Here is a 20,367-nt window from a genome sequence, read left to right as displayed (position 1 = left end):
ACAGGTCCACAGGTCACTGAAAGGGGCAACACAGGTGGAGAAGGTAGGCAAGAAGGCATACGGCATGCTTGCCTTCATTGGCCGGGGCATTGAGTACAAGAATTGGCAAGTTATGTTGCAGCTGTATAGTTAGGCCACACTTGGAGTATAGTGTTCAATTCTGGTCGCCACACTACCAGAAGGATGTGGAGGCTTTACAGAGGGTGCAGAAGAGATTTACCAGAATGTTGCCTGGTATGGAGGGCATTAGCTATGAGGAGCGGTTGAATAAACTTGGTTTGTTCTCACTGGAACGAAGGAGGTTGAGGGGCGACCTGATAGAGGTCTACAAAATTATGAGGGGCATAGACAGAGTGGATAGTCAGAGGCTTTTCCCCGGGGTAGAGGGGTCAATTACTAGGGGGCATAGGTTTAAGGTGAGAGGGGCAAGGTTTAGAGTAGATGTACGAGGCAAGTTTTTTACGCAGAGGGTAGTGGGTGCCTGGAACTCGCTACCGGAGGAGGTGGTGGAAGCAGGGACGATAGTGACATTTAAGGGGCATCTTGACAAATACATGAATAGGATGTGAATAAAGGGATGCGGACCCAGGAAGTGTAGAAGATTGTAGTTTAGTCGGGCAGCATGGTCGGCACGGGCTTGAAGGGCCTGTTCCTGTGCTGTACATTTCTTTCTTCTTTGTTGATTGAATTGGATGTAGTACAGCGAAGGATCACTGATTTGCTCCTGGTATAAGAGGGGTGTCCTATAATGAAAGGCGGAGTAGAATGATCCTATACTCTCTGGAGTTTAAGAGACTGATAGGTGATTTCATTGAAAAAAAATTACATTTTGAGAGGGCTGACAGGGTAGATGTTGAGGGGCTGGTTTAGCACAGTGGGCTAAACAGTAGGCTTGTAATGCGGAACAAGGCAGCAGCGCAGGTTCAATTCCCGTACCAGCTTCCCGAACAGGCACCGGAATGTGGTGACTAGGAGCTTTTCACAGTAACTTCATTGAAGCCTACTTGTGACAACAAGCGATTATTATATTATTATATTATTTCGCCTAGTTGGAGATCTAAAACTAGGGGGTAAAGTCTCAGGATAAGAGGCTGGCCTTTTAGGACCAGATAGGAGGAGAAATTTCTTCACCCAGAGGGTTGTGAATCTCAGGCATTATCTATACCAGACTGTTATGGATGTTTCACTGTTGGGTATATTTAATCCATCTCCATCAAGGACGGTCACCTCAGCACTTCGCTTTACCGCAAACCCACGGATAACCTCACGATGCTCCACTTCTCTAGCTTCCACCCTAAACACATTAAAGAAGCTATGGCCCTATGGACAAGCTCTCCGTATACACAGGATCTGCTCAGACAAGGAGGAGCATAACAGATATCTACAGACGTTGAAAGATGCCCTCGTACGAACGGGATATGGCGCTCGACAGTTCCAACGCGCCACAGCAAGAAACTGCACCAACCTCCTCAGAAGACAAACATGGGACACAACCGACAGAATACCCTTCGTCGTCCAGTACATTCCCGGAGCGGAGAAACTACAACATCTTCTTCACAGCCTTCACCACGTCATCGATGAAGATGAACATCTTGCCAAGGTCATCCCCACACCGCCACTACTTGCCTTCAAACAACCGCGCAACCTCAAACAAACCATTGTTTGCAGCAAACTACCCAGCCTTCAGAGCAGTGACCACGACACCACACAACAACCATGGCAATCTCTGCAAGACGTGCCAGATCATCGACATGGATGCCACCATTACACGTGAGAACACCACCCACCAGGTACGCGGTACATACTCGTGCGACTCGGCCAACGTTATCTACCTCATACGCTGCAGGAAAGGATATCCCGAAGCGTGGTACATTGGCGAGACCATGCAGACGCTGCGACAACGAATGAACGGACATCGTGCGACAATCACCAGGCAGGAATGTTCCCTTCCAGTCGGGGAACACTTCAGCAGTCAAGGGCATTCAGCCTCTGATCTCCGGGTAAGCGTTCTCCAAGGCAGCCTTCAGGACGCACGACAACGCAGAATCGCCGAGCAGAAACTTATAGCCAAGTTCCGCACACGAGTGCGGCCTCAACCGGGACCTGGGATTCATGTCGCATTACATTCATCCCCCACCATCTGGCCTGCAAAATCCTACCAACTGTCCTGGCTTGACACAATTCACACCTCTTTAACCTGAGGTTACCCCATCTTTGGATCTGTAAAGATTTAATCACCTGCTAATGCTCGTATTCCAGGCATTGTCTGGCATCTTTGAATCTGTCTATATCTATATGTTTCTGGAACATACCTCTTCATTCACCTGAGGAAGGAGCAGCGCTCCGAAAGCTAGTGACATCGAAACAAACCTGTTGGACTTTAACCCGGTGTTGTAAGACTTCTTACTGTGCTCACCCCAGTCCAACGCCAGCATCTCCCCATCAGGGTATATTTAAGGTTGAGAGAGACAATCCTCAGGAAAACTCAGGGTTTTTTGAGAGGTAGGTTGAAAAGTTGAGTCGGTTAGATCAGTCATGCTCGTATTGAATAGTGATGCAAGTTCGTAGTGTTGAATGGTCTACTCCTGCTCTTATTTATGCTTAGCTTAAAACTTGGTATCTATGAGCCATCAGCAGCAGGACAGTATTCCACCTCAATCTGTTAACTGATGCCCCAGCACATCCCTCAATCTACCATTATCATTAAACTAGAGGACTAATCCTGGTTCAATAAGTGGTAAACAGTGAGGAGAAAGCTTTAGATTACAGGATGATATATATCTATAGATGGACTGGTTTGATAGGCAGAACAGTGGTAAATGGAATTTAACTCTGAAAAGTGTGGGATAATGCATTTTCATAGAATCTAAAGAGCAGAAGGAGGCCATTCAGCCCATCGAGTCTGCACCGGCTCTTGGAAAGAGCACCCTACTTAAGCCCATGCCTCCACCCTATCCTCATAACCCAGTAACCCCACCTCACCTTTTTGGACACTAAGGGCAATTTATCACGGCCAATCTACCTAACCCGCACATCTTTGGACTGTGGGAGGAAACCGGAGCACTCGGAGGAAACCCACGCAGACACGGGAAGAACGTGCTGACTCCGCACAGACAGTGTCCCAAGCCAGGAATCGAACCTGGGACCCTGGAGCTGTGAAGCAACTGTGCTACCATGCTGCCCACAAAGGAGGGAGGACTAACAAGGCAAGGGAATATACAATGAGTGGTAGGACCCTAGGAAGTAGAGGATCAGAGGGAGGACCTTGGTCCCATGTGTTTAGATCCCCAAGACAGCAGTTGAGGTAGATAAAGTAAAGTAAGTTGAGGTAGATAAGGTAGTTAAGAAGGCAAATGAGCTTCTTCCCTTTATTTGCTGAGGGATAAAATATAAGAGCAGGAAGGTTATGATGGAGCTCTATGAAACGCTGGTTAGGCCGCAGCTGGAGTACTGTGCAGTTCTGGTTGCCATACTATAAGAAAGAAGTGATTGCAATAGAGAGGGTGTAGAGGAGATTCACCAGGATGTTACCTGGGCTGGGGCGATTCAACTATCAAGAAAAACTGGATAGGCTGGGGTTACTTTCCTTGGAACCAGAGAAGGCCGAGGTGCATGAGATAATGGGAGGCACAGATAGGGTGGATAGGAAGCAACTTTTTGCCTTCATGGAGGGGTCAATAACGAGGGGGAATAGATTTAAGGTAAGGGGCAGGCGGTTTAGAGGGACACAAGGAAAAACCTTTTCACCCAGTGGATGGTTGGAATCTGGAACTCATGGCGGGTCCCCTCATAACATTTAAGAAGTATTTTGATGAACATTTGAAATGCCATAGCATACAAGGCTATGGGCCAAGTGCTGGAAAATGGGATCAGAGTTTTTAGGCGCTCGATGGCCAGAACGGACACGATGGGCCAATAGGTCCGTTCTATGACTCTCATAAGAAGTGTAAGAGGGCATGCCAATCGCAGTGCCAGGTACACCTAAAAATAAGGTGTGAAGCTACACACAGGACTACATACATGCTAAATAGTGGAAGCAGCAAGCTTGGACAGAGCAAAGTGATCCTGCAACTAACAGATCAGATCAAAGCTCTGCAATCCTGCCACATCCAGTTGACAATTAAACAAATAATGGAAGGAGGTTGTTCCATGAACATCCCTATTTTCAATAATGGGAAATCTTAGCAGGTGAGTGAAAAATACAAGACTGGGTAGCATGGTGGCTCAATGATTAGCACTGCTGACTCACGGCTATGGGGACCCGAGATCGATCCCGGCCCACTGCCTGTGAGGAGTTTGCACATTCTCCCTGTGTCTGTGTGGGTCTCACCCCCATAACCCAAAGATGTGCAAGCTAGGTGGATTGGCCATGTTAAATTGCCCCTTAATTGGGACAAAAATTGGGTACTCTAAATTATTTTAAAAAAGAAGAAAAAAAAGAAAATACAAGACCGAAAGGTTTAAAACCCACTTCAGCCAGAAGTGCCAAGTGAACAATCCAACTCGGCTTCCTCCTCAGCTCCAAAGATGCTAGCCTTTAGCCAATTCCACATGGCAGCAAGGAACAGCAAACACACTGGATATAGCAAAGACTATAGGCTCCAACAACATCTGGCTACAGTGTCAAATAATTGTGTTCCAGAACTAGCTGGGTTCCCAGCCAAACAGTTCCAGTAGTCACAATTTTGGCATCTACTTGACAAAATGAAACATGGCCCCAATATGTCTTGTTCATAAAGCAGGACAAATCCAATCTGGCTCCATTAGTCTACTCTTGATAATCAGAAAAGTAATGCAACGTATTATCCATCAACTGTGTAACCCAGCAACATGACTAATGAATAATTAACTCTTCACTGATGTCCACAGTCTCAGAACTTTATTAGTCCTAAATACATGAATAGGATGGGAAAAGAGGGATACGGACCCCGGAAGTGTAGAAGATTTTAGTTTAGACGGGAAGCATGGTCAGCGCAGGCTTGGAGGGCCGAAGGGCCTGTTCCTGTGCTGTACTTTTATTTGTTCTTTCCAATAAGGACTTTCCAGGAGAGGTTATTCAGCACCAATGGTGAGTGGGAACCCTGGCTGATTGTCCCCTTGTGAGCTCACAAACACTGAATGGCCCACAACCGTCCCCCACAATGCCACCCAGCTGAGATCAGGGGCGGGATTCTCCAGTGATCGGCGGGGCGGGCAACTCCGGCGGGAAGGGGTGCCGTGAACCACTCCGGCCTCGGGCCGCCCCAAAGGTGCGGAATCCTCTGCACCTTCAGGGGCTAGGCCGGCCCCGGAGTGGTTTACGCCCCCCCGGCCGGCGAGAAAGGGGCTTGGCGCCACGCCAACCGGCGCGAGTTGGCGCATGCGCAGGAGCGCCAGCGTGTGCTGGCGTCATCCCCACGCATGCGCAGAGGGCTTTGTTTCCGCACCGGCCATGGCGGACCGCTACAGCCGCCAGAATAGAGTGCCCCCATGGCACAGACCCGCCCGCGGATCGGTGGGCCCCGATCGCGGGCCAAGCCACCTTGGGGGCACCTCCCGGGGCCAGATCGCCCCCCTCCCCCAGAGAACCCCGGAGGCCGCCTGCGCCGCCAGGTCCTGCCGGTAAGGACCTACTCCAATTTACGCCGGCGGGACCGGCAAAAAAAAAAATGGGCGGCCACTCGGGGCGGAGAATCGCCGGGGAGGCCGCTGCTAGCGGCCGCCGACCGGCGCGGCGCCATTCCCGCCCCCGTCTAATCCCCAGTGCCGGAGAATTCGGCAGCCAGCAGGGGTGGGATTCACGCTGATCCCTGGCGATTCTCCGACCCGGCGGGGGGTCGGAGAATCCCGTCCCAGGTAACTGAGCATTGGCCAAGGACCTTCTAGTATGTATGGCTTAGTTTCACTCTGCTTTAAAACTCTCCTGTTTCAGATCGATTAGATTTATAAAATCAACTCTACACTGTCCCAATGGAATGAATATGAAAATGAGACTGATAGCAACAAAAGTCCATTTTCTGGAGCCTCCTTATGCTTAAACTCGATAATTTGTTTGAAATGGCACTATACAAAGCCACAATGCTCTGACTGGTTTCTCCACAGTAGAGCATCAGGAATTATTGAGCAACCACACTGATTCCAGAATCAATGGTTTCATTCTAAAACTGTTCTTTTTAAAAGGCAAACCACGTAATTTAATGCAAGGTAACTAATCTGTCAAGTGTCGGAACAGTAACGCATGGTGTCAAAACTCACGACAGGATTTGAGCACATAATCTAGAGCTGATCATGTTGGTGTGGGGCTAGAGTAACATATAGGTCAGGCTAGGTAGTGTCAACAGACTTCCTTCCCAAAGGACATTAGTGACAAAGAAATAGACAAGCTGCAAAAAAAGGTTTTGGATTGGGGGAAGAGTAGATTTTAATAAAATATGGCAGGATCTGACCACGGTATACTGGAAAGAGTTACTTGTGGGAAAACCTACAGAAGAGCAGAGGGACGGGGGTGTGGGGTGGGCGGTGTTCACAGATGAAATGGGGAGGGTACAGTCCCAATATGTTCCCTCTAGGGTAATAGGCAGGTGTAACAAACCAGAGAACCATGGATGACCAGAGACATCCAGGATACGATGAGAAGGAAATGAGAGGCTTTTAACAAATATTGATTGATTGATATTTATTGTCACATGTACCGAAGTACAGTGAAGGGCAAATATATGGGGAGCAAGTCGGCAGAGGCATTAGTGGAGTACATAAAGTGCAGGATGGAGCTTAAGAATCAGTTAGGATTGCAAAGAGGGGATATGAGAAAGCTCTGGCTGGTAAAAGTAGGGAAAATCCCAAGATATTCTATAAATTTATCAATGGGAAGAGGATAACCAGGGAGAAAGTAAGGTCCATTAAGGACCAAGGGGGAAATCTTTGAGTGGAGCCAGAGGACATTGGTAGAGTGTTGAATGAATATTTCACATCTGTCTTCACCCAAGAGAATGAGGAGATAGTTATGGAACTCAGGGAGAGAGAGCCCGAGGTCTTGAGCAAATTGTCATCGGGAGTGACAAGGTATTGACAAGCTTAAAAGTGGACAAATCTCCAGGTCCGATGAATTCTGTCCCAGGCTGCTGTGGGAGGTGAGGGCTGGACTTTGACCCAAATTTTTAATTCCTCTCTGGCCACAGGGGAGGTGCCAGAGGACTGGAGAACAGCTAATGTTGTCCCACTATTTAAGAAAGGCTGTAGAGACAAGCCAGGGAACTACAGACCAGTGAACCTCATGTCAGTGGTTGGGAAACTACTGGAAGAGATTCTGAAGGAGAGAATCTATCTCCACTTGGAGAGGCAAGGTTTGATCAGGGATAGTCAGCATGGCTTTGTTGGAGGGAGTTCATGCCTAACAAATGTTTTGAGCAAGTAACCAAATATACAGAGGAGGGTAGTGCAGTTGATGTAGTTTACATGGATTTCAGCAATGCCTTTGACAGGGTCCCACATGGGAGACTTATTAAGAAGGCACGTGGGATACAGGGTGATTTGGTAAAGTGGATTCATAATTGATAGGAGACAGAGGGTGATGATAGACAGCTGTCTTAGTGTCTGGAAGCCAGGGACCAGTGGCGTACCACAGGGATCCATGCTGGGCCCCCTATTGTTTGTCATTTGTATAAATGACATAGATGACTATGTGGGGGGTAGGATCACTAAGTTTGCGGATGACACAAAGATTAGCCGGGTCGTTAACAGTGAGTTTTTAAAAAGTACCCAATTACTTTTTTCCAATTAAGGGGCAGTTTAGCATGGCCAATCCACCTACCATGCACATCTTAGGGTTATGGGAGTGAAACCCACAGAGACACGGGGATAATGTACAAACTCCACACGGACAGTGACCCAGGGCCGGGATCGAACCTGGGTCCGCAGTGCTGTAGGCAGCAGTACTAACTACTGCGCCACCGTTCCGCCCAGTTAACAGTGAGGTTGAGTGTCTTGGGTTACAGGAAGATATAGATGGGATGGTCAAATGGGCGGATAAGTGGCAGAGGGTGAGGTGCGGGTTGGTGGGGTGAGTGGAATGCAGGGCTGGTGGCACCCGTATGGCCGATGTCACTCTGCAGAATCAGGGGCCAAGGTAGGTTGTCAGTGGGGTGCACAGCAAGATGGCTGCCTTGCCATCTCCCCCCCCACCCACAAACCAGCCCAGCCGGTGTCAGGACCGGCAGCCCACGGTCACGTCACTCCATGTCCTACCTCCTCTCTCTCCCTCAGCAGCCACTGTGTCTGTTTCACGATTTTTAAAAGCACCAGTGAATCTTGCAGTCAGGAATTTGCCCCAGTGGAGGCGGTGATCATGGAGGCCCAGAGAATACTGGGTCAGGCTCGCTAATGACATGCCAATGGAGTTTACTGTACGTGCGGAGTGGAACGCATTGATGTCGCTGTCAAGACACTGGAGAATTGCGATTTGGCCTAAAACCAGCGCCTGTCACGATTCCGGCGTCAAAACCGATTCTCCACCCAATCGCGTTTCCCGATTCCGACGTCAGCCTCCGGAGAATCCTGCCCAGGATCTTTAAGGCCCATCAATCCAGTTTGAATGACTTGGCTGAAGAGCTGGCTGAAAAGCTGTCGACTATGTAGATTCATAGAAATTTACAGCACAGAAGGATGCCATTCAGCCTGTCATGTCAATGCTGGTCAACAAAGATTTGACTACACGATCCCATTTTCTAGCACTTGGCCCATGGCTCTTGAGGTTACAGCAGTGCAAGTAAATATCTAAATACTTCTTATATGGTACAACAGTTTCTGACTCAACTACCCTTTCAGGCAGAGTTCCAAACTCCCACTACCCTCTGGGTGAAAATGTTTCACCTCAACTCCCCTCTTCGCCTTCTACCTCTTAGCTGAAATCCATGCCCCCTGGTTATTGACCCCTTTTCTAATATAAAAAAAGCCTTCCTATCCACCCTATTTATGCCCGAATAATCTTATACACCTGTCAGATCCCCTCTCACCCTTTGTTTCTGTGAGGAAAACAGCCCCACCTGTTCAATCTTTCCTCATACCTCAGACCCTCCAGCACTGGCAGCACCCTGGTAAATTTCCTCTGCACCCTCTCCAGTGCAATCATATCTTCCTTATAATGTAATGACCAGAAATGCATGCAGTACTCCAGTTGTGGCCTAACCAGTGTTTTATACAGTTCCAGCATGATCTCCCTGATCTTGTATTCTATGCCTCGTCTGATAAAGGCAAGTATGCCTTCTTAACTACTTTATCTGCCTGCCCAGCCAACTTCAGGGATCTGTGGATATGCACTCCAAAGTCTTTCTGATCTTCAGTATTTTCCAGAGTCCTACCATTCATAATGTAATAGACCCATAGAACTCCTATCGTGCAGAAGGAGGCGACTCAGCCCATTGAGTCTGCACTAACACTCTAAAAGAGCACCCTAACTAGACCCAATCCCCATAACCCCACCTAACCTACACATCCTTGGACATTAAGGGGCAATTTAGCATTGTCAATCCACCTAACCTGCACATCTCTGGACTGTGGGGGGAAACCGGAGCAGCCGGAAGGAACCCATGCAGACACAGAGAGACAGTGCAAACTCCACACAGTCACCCAAGGCAGGAATTAAACCCGGGTCGCTGACTGTGAGGCAGCAGTGCTAACCATTGTGATACCATGCCGCGTTTTGCCTTGTTAGCCCTCCTAAAGTACATTACCTCACACATTTCCAGGTTGAATTCTATTTGCCACTCACTGCCCACCTGACCAGTCCATTGATATCCTCCTGCAGTCTACGGCTATCCTCCTCACTATTTACCACACTACCAATTTGTGCATCATTTGCGAACTTCGTGATCATACCCCTTACATTTAAGTTCAAATCATTAACCTACACTACAAATAGCAAGGGCCTCAGCACTGAGCTGCGGAATCCCACTGGAAACAGACTTCCAATCACAGAAACATCCCTCTACCGTCACCCTCTGCTTCCAATTTTGGATCCAATGGGCTACTTTGCCTTGGATCCCATGGAACCGTACTTTCTTGACCAGTCTGTCATGAGGGATTTAGCCTTGCTAAAGTCCATATCGACGATATCAAATACATTGCCCTCATCAAGACTTGGTTACTTCTCAAAAAATATGATTAAATTTGTTAAACACAACCTTCCCTTAACAAATCCATGCTGACTATCCCCAATTACTCCGTGTCTATCCAAGTATTCTGTCCCTCAGAATTATTTCTAGTAATTTCCCCACCACCGAGGTTAGACTAAAATTTCCTAGTCTATCCCTACCTGCCCTTTTTAATAATGCACCTCACCTGTGGCCAGAGAGGATTTGCAAATGACTGCCCCTGATATCTTCTCACTTGCCTCCCTCACGGTGACACAGTGATTAGCACTGCTGCCTCACGGCGCCAGGGGCCCAGATTCAAATTTGGCCTTAGGTGACTGCCTGTTTGGAGTTTGCACTTTCTCCCCATATGGATTCTGTCTGTGTAGGTTTCCTCCCACAATTTAAACATGTGCCGATCAGGTGGATTGGCCATGCTAAATTGCTCCTTGGTGACCAAAAGGTTAGTGGGGTACTGGGATAGGGCGGGGGCCTGACCCTAGGTTGGGTGCTTTTTCAGAAGGTCGGTGCAGACTCGATGTGCCGAATGGCCTCCTTCTGCACTGTAAGGACTCAAAGATTCAACAGTCTGGGATACATCTCATCCTGCCTGCAGATCTATCCACTTTTATGGTGAGTAAACCTGCTATTACCTCCTTGATGTTAATTTCCTCTAATATTTCACTGTCCTCCAGCCTGATAGCTACACTTGCATCACCCTTTTCCATTATGAAGACCGACGCAAAATATTAATTGAGGACTGTACCCATGTCTCCGGGTCCACACGCAGATTATCTATATAGTCCCTAATTTGCCCTACTCTTTCCCTAGTTACTCTCTTGCTCTTTGTATATTTTTAAAAACCCTTTGGGTTTTCCTTTATTCTACCAGCAACGCTTTTTCATGCACTCTCTTGGTTTTCACCATTTATTTTTTAAGTTCCGCCCTGCACTTTTCATATTCCTCTCGGGACTCTGCCATATCGAGCCCTCTGTATCTGCCAAAAGCTCCTCTTTTTTCTTATTAACCCTGACCTTTATGTCCTTTGACATCCAGTGTTCTCTGGTCTTAGTCTCACCCTTTGTCTTTACGGTAACATATCTGCCATATATTCTTGTTACCTCCTTAAAGGCCTACCACTGATGTGACACAGTTCTATCTGCAAGTAACTGCTCCCAGTCCACTTGGGCCAAATCTTATCTTCGTAAAATTGGCCTCTCCCCAGTTAAGAACTTTTATTACTGGGCCATCCTTATCTTTTTCCATAACTATCGTAAATCTATCTGAATTATGGTCACGGGCAGCATGGTGGGTTGCGCAGTGGAGTTTGCACATTCTCTCCGTGTCTGCGTGGGTCTCAGCCCCACAACCCAAAGATGTGCAGGGTAGGTGGATTGGACATGCTAAATTGCCCTTAATTGGGGGAAAAAAGAATTGGGTACTCTAACATTTGTAATAAAAAAAGAATTATGGTCACTATCTACAAAATGCTCGCCTACTGATACCCTTCCATCTGACTAGGCTGATTTCTGAACATTAGGCCCTTCTTGGGCTTTTTATGTACTGGCTAAAAATGTTATCCTAGATGCAATTTTAAGAATTTTTCTCTCTCCCTACCTTCCACACTTAAAACTATTCCAGTTGATATTTAGGTAGTTAAAATCCCCTACTATTACTGCCTATTTCATGTTTGATCCTCTATCTCTCCCTGTCAGTTTGGGGGCCAATAGTACAGACCCAACAGCATGGTTGTGTTTTTTTGCTACTATAATATAGCCTCATTTGATGATCCTTCCAGATATTGTCCCTCCTCACTGCTATAATTGATTCCCTGATCAATATTGCAACCCCCTCCTCTTCTGTCCCCCTCTTTATCTTGTCTGAATGCCCCATAATGAGGAATTTGAGTTGCCAAACCTGTTCCTCTTTCGACCAAATCTCAGACATAGCTGTGATATAATAATAATAATAATAATAATAATAATAATAATAGCTTATTGCCACAAGGGGGCTTCAATGAAGTTACTGTGAAAAGCCCCTGGTCGCCACATTCCGGCGCCTGTTAGGGGAGGCCCGTACGGGAATTGAACCCGCGCAGCTGGCCTTGTTCTGCATTACAAGCCAGCTGTTCAGCCCACTGTGCTAAACCAGCCCCTATTTATACGTGCCTATCTGTGCCCTCAGCTCACCTGTCTTATTTCTCAGGCTTCTTTCATTAAAATACATTCCATTTAACCTTGCTAGACTCACTCCCAGAAGGGTCACTGCTTAAGGTGAAGTTTGAACCGTTAACACTGTCCTCTGAATCAAATGCTGAAACTGCCAATCCCTATAAACACTGCAGCTTTCCATTCCATTAAGATTCTCTTTCCAGAAACATAATGTTCATAAATTAATAAAGCGTAGGATATAAAATAGCAAAAACCTCTTCCCCGGTTTCTTTCCACACAATAATTTTCAAATTCCACTTCAAATAAATCGGCGCAGATTTTAAATGTGCATTGTTGTTTTTAAAAATCTTATTAAGAGCTGCAGCAACGTGCATGCTGAAAGGATCTGGAAATAAGATTTAAGTACTCGTTTTTCTGAGATGAATTGATTTTTTAAGTGACAGCATCTGTTTGTTTATATTTCATTTGCAGCTAATTCGTCCCAGGGCGGCTGTTTCTGGCTGTTTGGTGAATATTAACCAGCTGTCACAATTAGGCACGGCAAATCCAATGAGCTCATGCATAAAGGAGTTTCTGGACATAGTTTAGAAGTGATAAAACATTTTAAAACTGCTGCCCATTTGTACTTTCCAAAACTGTGATAAATGAATCTTATGTTGGTTAAAGAGATGGAGATGAATTAAGGAACATGGTACAATTTGAAGTTTGTTAAATGCTCCTGGCAAGCTTTTCACTGTAGACCACAGCTCAGTGCCACTCATCCGCTACACCACTTCAACAGAATCAGTTTCTTTTGTCATCTTTCCTTTTCATCTCACAAGAGCAGACCCTAGATGGCACACAAATCCATTAGTACCAACCCAAATCATCATGCGTGATGACAGATAGGAGCATAAGCAACCACAGACAGCATTACAGCTTAGCATGCTCTTGCCCTTGCAGGGTCCCCACACATATATTTTTCCAGTCAGAGTCTTTGGAAAGCAATCAGGAGCTTGGATTCTAAATTACATTTTTCTTCTCTGTGGTTTAGAGGCATTGAGCCTAACTGTCCTGGCCACGACACTGTTTACTGTCTCTTCCAGTTTAATGTCCCTTCCAATTTAGTGTTATTTGCAAATTTGGATACGTATTCTACTAATCCCTCATCCAAGTCAAGAATATATATGGTGAAAAGCTGAGGTTGCAATACAGAATCCAAGCAGGGAACAAAGCTTGTCACATTTATCACTTAGTGTATGTTATATTATCCCTAATCTCTCTCTTCTACTTCCAAAGGAATTACCAGTCCAGAATTCAGTGGTTTTATACCCATTAAGAAAAATGAAGATGCTGGGGTTCTTTTCTCTAGAAAAGAGAAGCCCAAGGGGGATGCTGACAGTGACTAGGATTATGAAAGTGTAGTTATAGAGAAGATACTTCTACTTCTGGGGAGACCAAAACTAGGATAATTCTATAAATGTAAATAGTCACTGGCAATCACATCTTTTAAGCTGAATGCTATTCTTATTCAAGTATTTGATTTCTTCTGACACTTACATTCCTGTACAGAATTCTTACCTGTAACGTGCTGTTGGGCTTTTTAATCACACCATTTGACATATCCTGTCCATGGTATTCCATCTTTATCCCTCCGACTAGTAAAGTTTTGTCAATGACAGACAAACATTCTCATCATCAACCGTCTCTACTCTTTATCTTTGTTCCTCTCAAGTTGACTCTTTTCTTCCCCCAATTTAGAACGGACTTTTCCTTTCATGTACCACCTGTTTTCAAGCAGCCAGAGAGGTAGATTTTCCATGCACGTTTACCGTCAAGCCCCTGAATGATGAGGAGCACCCTCACCGTCAAGCCCCTGAATGATATGGGGCAGCTTTACCGCAAAGCCCCCGAATGATGAGGGGCAGCTTTACCATTAGGCCCCTGAATGATGAGGGCAGCTTTACCGCCAAGCCCCTGAATGATGAGGGCAGCTTTACCGTTAAGCCCCTGAATGATGAGGGCAGGTTTACCGTTAAGCCCCTGAATGATGAGGGCAGGTTTACCATCAGGCCCCTGAATGGTGAGAGCAGCTTTACCGCCAAGCCTCTGAATGGAGGAGAGTTTTACCGCCAAGCCCCCCGAATGATGAGGAGCAGCTTTACCGACAACCCCCTGAATGAAGGGCAGCTTTACCGCCAACCCCCTGAATGAAGAGCAGCTTTACCGCCAAGCCCCTGAATGAAGGGCAGCTTTACCGCCAACCCCCTGAATGAAGGGCAGCTTTACCGCCAACCCCCTGAATGAAGGGCAGCTTTACCGCCAAGCCCCTGAATGAAGGGCAGCTTTACCGCCAACCCCCTGAATGGTGAGGGCAGCTTTACCGTCAAGCCCCTGAAGGGTGAGGGCAGCTTTACCGCCAAGCCCCTGAATGGTGAGGGCAGCTTTACCGCCAAGCCCCTGAATGATGAGGGGCAGCTTTACCGCCAACCCCCTGAATGGTGAGGGCAGCTTTACCGTCAAGCCCCTGAAGGGTGAGGGCAGCTTTACCGCCAAGCCCCTGAATGGTGAGGGCAGCTTTACCGCCAAGCCCCTGAATGGTGAGGGCAGCTTTACCGCCAAGCCCCTGAATGAAGGGCAGCTTTACCGCCAAGCCCCCGAATGATGAGGGCAGGTTTACCGTCAAGCCCCTGAATGGAGAGGACAGATTTACAGCGAAGCTCCTGAATCAGGAAGACTGGTTTACAGCGAAGCTCCTGAATTGTGAGGACAGGTTTACAGCGAAGGCCCAGAATGAGGAGGGCAGGATTACAGCTGAGGTGATTGTACTGAAATATACAATATTCTGATAGGTCTGCGTGGGCTGAATGCTGAGGGGATGGTTCCCTTTGTGGGAATAACAGGCAGCAGGAGGAGTTCTTTTGTGGCCTTTAACTGGCACCACACTTTAGGAAGGATGAGAGCGCACAGAGGAGATTCACAAGAATAGTTTCAGGGATAAGGAACTACTTTTAAAAGGAGGTTGTAGCTGTGTACTTGGAAAATCTCAATGCTATCATGCACAATCACCATGTTTTTGTCAAAGGGAAATCGTGTTTGACTGTTTTGAAGAATTCTTTTGAAGAAGTAACTAGCAACGTTGATAAAAGGGAACCTGTGTGTGTGTGCTATAATTAGGAGTTCCAGAGAGCATTTGACAAGGTGTCACATCAAAGTTTACTAAACAGATAAGAGCTCACGGTAAAGTGGGTAATGGGTAGGCGATTGGTTAGCTAACAGGAAACAGAGAGTAGACATAAATAGATATTTTTGGGGTTGGCAAGATGTCATGGGAGTATCGCAGGGATTAGTGTTTGGGCCTCAACTATTTACAATCTACATAAACTATTTGGATGAAGAGACCCAATGTGTAGTTGCTAAATTTGCTGATGACACAAAGATGGACGGGACACAAGTTGTGAAGAGGACATAAAGGGTCTGCAAAGGGACATAGCTGAAGTGAGTGGGCAAAACATTGGCAGATGGAATATAATGCGTGAAAATGTGAACTTGTCCACTTTGGTAAGAGATTAAATAATCAGTATATTATCAAAATGGAGACTGCAGAACTCAGAAATATAGAGGGAGGGTGTCTTGATACATGAATCACAAAAAAGTTAGTATGCAGATAGGGTGAGTCATTAGGAGGGCTGTCATGTATTGCAAGGAGAATGGAATATAAAATTAGGGATATTTTGCTACAGTTGTAGAGAGCATTGGCAGGACCATGTCTGGAGTACTGTACAAAGTTTGGGTCTCCTTACTTAAGGAAGGATATAATTGCATTAGAAGCAGTTCAGAGAAGGTCACTTGTTGGCATGAGGGGGTTATCTTATGAGGCAAGGCTTGACACATTGTGCCTATATCTACTGAGGTTTAGAAAAATGAGAGGTGATCTCACTGAAACAAGATACTGAGAGGGCTTGACAGGAGTGGATGCTGAAAGGGTGTTTCCCCTTGTGGGAGAGACTAGAGCTGGGGGGGGGGGGGGGGGGGGGGGGGGCGAAAAGAGTTAAAAAATAAGGGGTCTCCTTTATTCAATGGAGAGGAGGATACATTTTTTTCATCTCGGAGGGTCAAGAATCTGTTGAATTCTCTCCCCAGAAAGTGATTGGGACAGGGTCATTGAATATTTTTTAAGGCAGAGGTAGACCGATTCTTAACGAATAATGGAATAAAAAAGGTGTCATACAAAATAGGAGCAGGAGGTCACTTGGAACGTCGAGCCAGCTCTGCCGTTGGAACATCCTTCGGGCATCTACCCAGTCTAGACCTGTTAGAATGTTATAGGTCTCTGTGAGATCCCCCTCATTCTTCTAAACTCCAGCAAGTAGAATCCTAACTCTCTTCATCTGCCATTCCAGGAATCAGTCTGGTAAACCTTCTCTGCAATCCCTCGAAAGAACATTCTTCCTCAGCGAAGGAGACCAAAACTGCAAACAATATTCCAGGTGTGGCCTCACCAAGGCCCTGTATAATTGCAGCAAGACATCTCTGCTCCTGCTCTCGAATCCTCTTACTATGAAGGCCAACATACCATTTGCCTTCTTTACTGTCTGCTGCACATGCTTACTTACCTTCAGTGACTGGTGTACGAGGAAACCCAGGTCTCGTTGCACATTCCCCTCTCTCAATCTATAGCCATTCAGATAATAATCTGCCTTCCCTTTTATGCTACCAAAGTGGATAACCGTACATTTATCCAAATTATACTGCATCTGCCATTCATTTCCCAAACACTCAACTTGCCAAATTCACACTGGAGCATCTCTGCATCGGTCTCCCAGCTCACCCTCCCACCCAGCTTTGTGTAATCTGCAGATTTGGAGATATTTAGTTCCTTCATCTTTAGTTCCTTCATCTTAATCAATTATATATTGTGTATAGCTGGGGTCCCAGCATTGATCCCCGCGGTACCCATAGTCGCTACCTTCCATTTGAAAAAATACCCATTTATTCCTACTCCCTGTCCTGTCTGCCAACCAGTTTTTTTATCAATCTCAATCCACTACCCCTAATCCCTTGTGCTTTAATTTTACACATTAATCTCTTATGTGGGACTTTGTCGAAAGCCTTCTTCAAATTCAAATAAACCACATCCACTGGCTTCACCTCATCAACTCTCCCAGTTACATCTTCAAAGGGCAGCACGGTAGCATTGTGGGTAGCACAATTGCTTCACAGCTCCAGGGTCCCAGGTTCAATTCCAGCTTGGGTCACTGTCTGTGCGGAGTCTGCACATCCTCCCAGTGTGTGCGTGGGTTTCCTCCGGGTGCTCCGGTTTCCTCCCACAGTCCAAAGATGTGCAGGTTAGGTGGATTGGCCATAATAAATTGCCCTTAGTGTCCAAAATTGCCCTTAGTGTTGGGTGGGGTTACTGGGTTATGGGGATAGGGTGGAGGTGTTGACCTTTGGTAGGGTGCTCTTTCCAAGAGTCGGTGCAGACTCGATGGGCCGAATGGCCTCCTTCTGCACTGTAAATTCTATGATTCTATGAATTCTAGTAGATTTGTCAAGCATGCTTTCCCTTTCATAAATCCATGCTGACTCTCTCTGATCTGGTCACTGTTTTCCAAATGCTCTGCTATAGAACCTTTGATAATAAATTCTAGAATTTTCACCACGACTGACATCAGGCTGACTGGTCTATAATTCCCTGCTTTCTCTCCTCCCTCCTTCTTTAATTTGCTACCCTCTCATCTATACAGTAAGAAGTCTTACAACACCAGGTTAAAGTCCAACCGGTTTGTTTCGAATCATTAGCTTTCGGAGCACTGCTCCTTCCTCAGATTCACCTGAGGAAGGAGCAGAGCTCCGAAAGCTAGTGATTCGAAACAAACCGGTTGGACTTTAACCTGGTGTTGTAAGACTTCTTACTGTGCTCACCCCAGTCCAACGCCAGCATCTCCACATCATGGCTCTAATCTAGGAACTGTTCTAGAGTCTATAGAACCTTGGAAGGTAACCACCAATGCATCCACTATTTCTAAGGCCACTTCTTTAAGTACTTCGGGGGGGTAGATTATCATGCCGTGTGTATTTAGCGCCTTTCAATCTCATCAGTTTCCCCACTTCTCTATTAATACTAGTATCATTTTCTTTTTAAATTTAGAATACCCAGTTAGGTTTTTTTTACCAATTAAGGGACAATTTAGTGTGGCCAATCCACATAGCCTGCACATTTTTGGGTTGTGGGGGGAGACCCACGCAAACATGGAGAGGACAGACAGTGACCCGGGCCAGGATCGAACCTGGGTTCTCAGCGGCGTGATACAGCAGTGCTAATCACTGCGCCACCATGCCACCAGTACTAACAATATCATGGGTAGGCAGTACCTTTGGGGTCACAAACAAATCAGCCATGACCTTACTGAATAGTGCAGAAGAATCGAGGGGCCGAATGGCCTACTCCTAATTCTACATTCAGTTTTGTGGTCAGATTGGAGATGATGAGGTTGTACTTCTCAGAGAAAAGAAGGTTAAGGCGAGATTTGATAGAGGTGTTCAAAATCATGGGGGAGGTCTGGACAAGGTAGATAGGGAGTAACAGTTCCCATTGGTGGAAATGTCAAGAACCAGAGGAAATTGATTTATGATGATTAGCAAAAGAAGCAACAGTGACATTACGAAAAACATTTTGTGCAAGTCGCCAGGATTTGGAACGCACTGCCCGAGTGTGCCACAGGAAAGATTCAACCAAGCTTTCGAAAGGGAATTAGATAATTGCTTTAAGAAAAAGAGACTTGCATGGTTACGAAAAAATGGCTGGATAAGTGGGACTAGGTAAATTGCTCTTTACTGAGGTCTGGCATTGACAAGACAGACTGAATGGTATCCTGTGCTGTAACCATTCAATGTCAAGTCACCAATGGCATGTGTAGGGGTGGGGCAGCATACCATGAGGACATGTCAGGTGACCAATGGCTGAAGAGGCGGAGAGAGCATCATTTGAATTTACATGTTAAGTGACTAATGGCAGCAGTATGGGCTCGGGAACCACAAGAATGTCAGGTAACTAATAGAAATCAGTGTAACACAGGGCCCTGTGAAGATGGGCATGTTGGGCAGGAAGTGATGCAATGAAAACCCAGGCTTACGTCCACGCAGAGTTGGGAACCTTACAGGCAGAAGAGGAAATGGGCAAAATAAAACATGAGAGATATAAATTAGAAATCAACAATGTTGTTATATTATGTTTCATCATATCATAGCTACCAAAACTCTAATTGTGTTATATTATTCCAATAAGATTAAGAAACTGTTCATGGAAACGTATACAAGAGTGCCACACCACTCACTACTGTACTACCGTCTGTGTCAAACTAATGACCAGTCTTCTGCACATGGTGTGATCTGAGGGATGCATTTTATACACTTACAGCATTTGAGTCTAAAAGTGTGATTATTTCGAATTTATGGAAACCAGAAGACATAATAAAACATTGACATATATAGCATTAAACATCCACATTTCGCTCAGATATTGAAAATAGATTTGCTCTCCAGTCTGCCCTCCCCCTACCCCCTCCCTTTACCTGCCGATGTCACCGACGCCATTTTACTATTCAACTCTACCATTTCCTCTCGCGCCGTGCCACAAATTGAACTCAATTTCTGATGATGTCATCCACCTCTGGGCACACGTTCCGTCCACGCCGCGGCTCGGCGCGCCAGAGTGGGTGACGCACTCTGCGGCATGACGCCCCAGGACCGCCTGCGTAGGCTGTCGAAGAGTGCGTCAGACGGGACGTGCGCGTGCCCGCTCGTGGGGCAAAGCCTTTTGAGGCTGCTGAGCAGAACCAGCAGGGGCCTCAGTCAAAGAGCACTGTCGAAAAGAAAAACATCAAATGTTGGAAATGTCAGGGCGGGGAGTGAGATGCCGTCTTAGGTTGTCTTTTGCCAATTCAGTGGCTAGGCATTCCTAGCCAAACATTATCCCCTCTTTTCAACTAGACCACACAGCACAGATAAGCTCCTCCTGGCTTATTGCCTACAATTCAGCTTGCCTCACACTTAATTGGCTGCAAAGCAATGGGATCACGGAAGATGTTGCATAAATGCAAAAATAAAAT

The 20,367-nt window shown here is 46.3% G+C and overlaps 1 protein-coding gene across 3 annotated transcripts in view; it reads right to left on the bottom strand.

Annotated features, from left to right (window-relative positions):
* Positions 1-19,989, bottom strand: part of kdm8 (lysine (K)-specific demethylase 8) — a 37,321-nt gene extending 17,332 nt beyond the window's left edge. For 2 of the 3 annotated variants that reach the window (XM_072481195.1, XM_072481193.1), the window contains exon 1: positions 19,831-19,970. The gene's annotated coding sequence lies outside the window, so the exon portion shown is untranslated. Of the gene's footprint in view, positions 1-19,830 lie in introns of all 3 variants that reach the window. The other variant, XM_072481194.1, reaches the window with a different exon arrangement.
* Between the last annotated feature and the right edge of the window lie 378 nt (positions 19,990-20,367).

This window comes from Scyliorhinus torazame, chromosome 17 (genome assembly GCF_047496885.1).
Source record: "Scyliorhinus torazame isolate Kashiwa2021f chromosome 17, sScyTor2.1, whole genome shotgun sequence".
Taxonomy (NCBI): Eukaryota; Metazoa; Chordata; class Chondrichthyes; order Carcharhiniformes; family Scyliorhinidae; genus Scyliorhinus; species Scyliorhinus torazame.
Note: the sequence above shows the minus strand (reverse complement) of the source record. Positions and strands in the feature narration are given on the sequence as shown.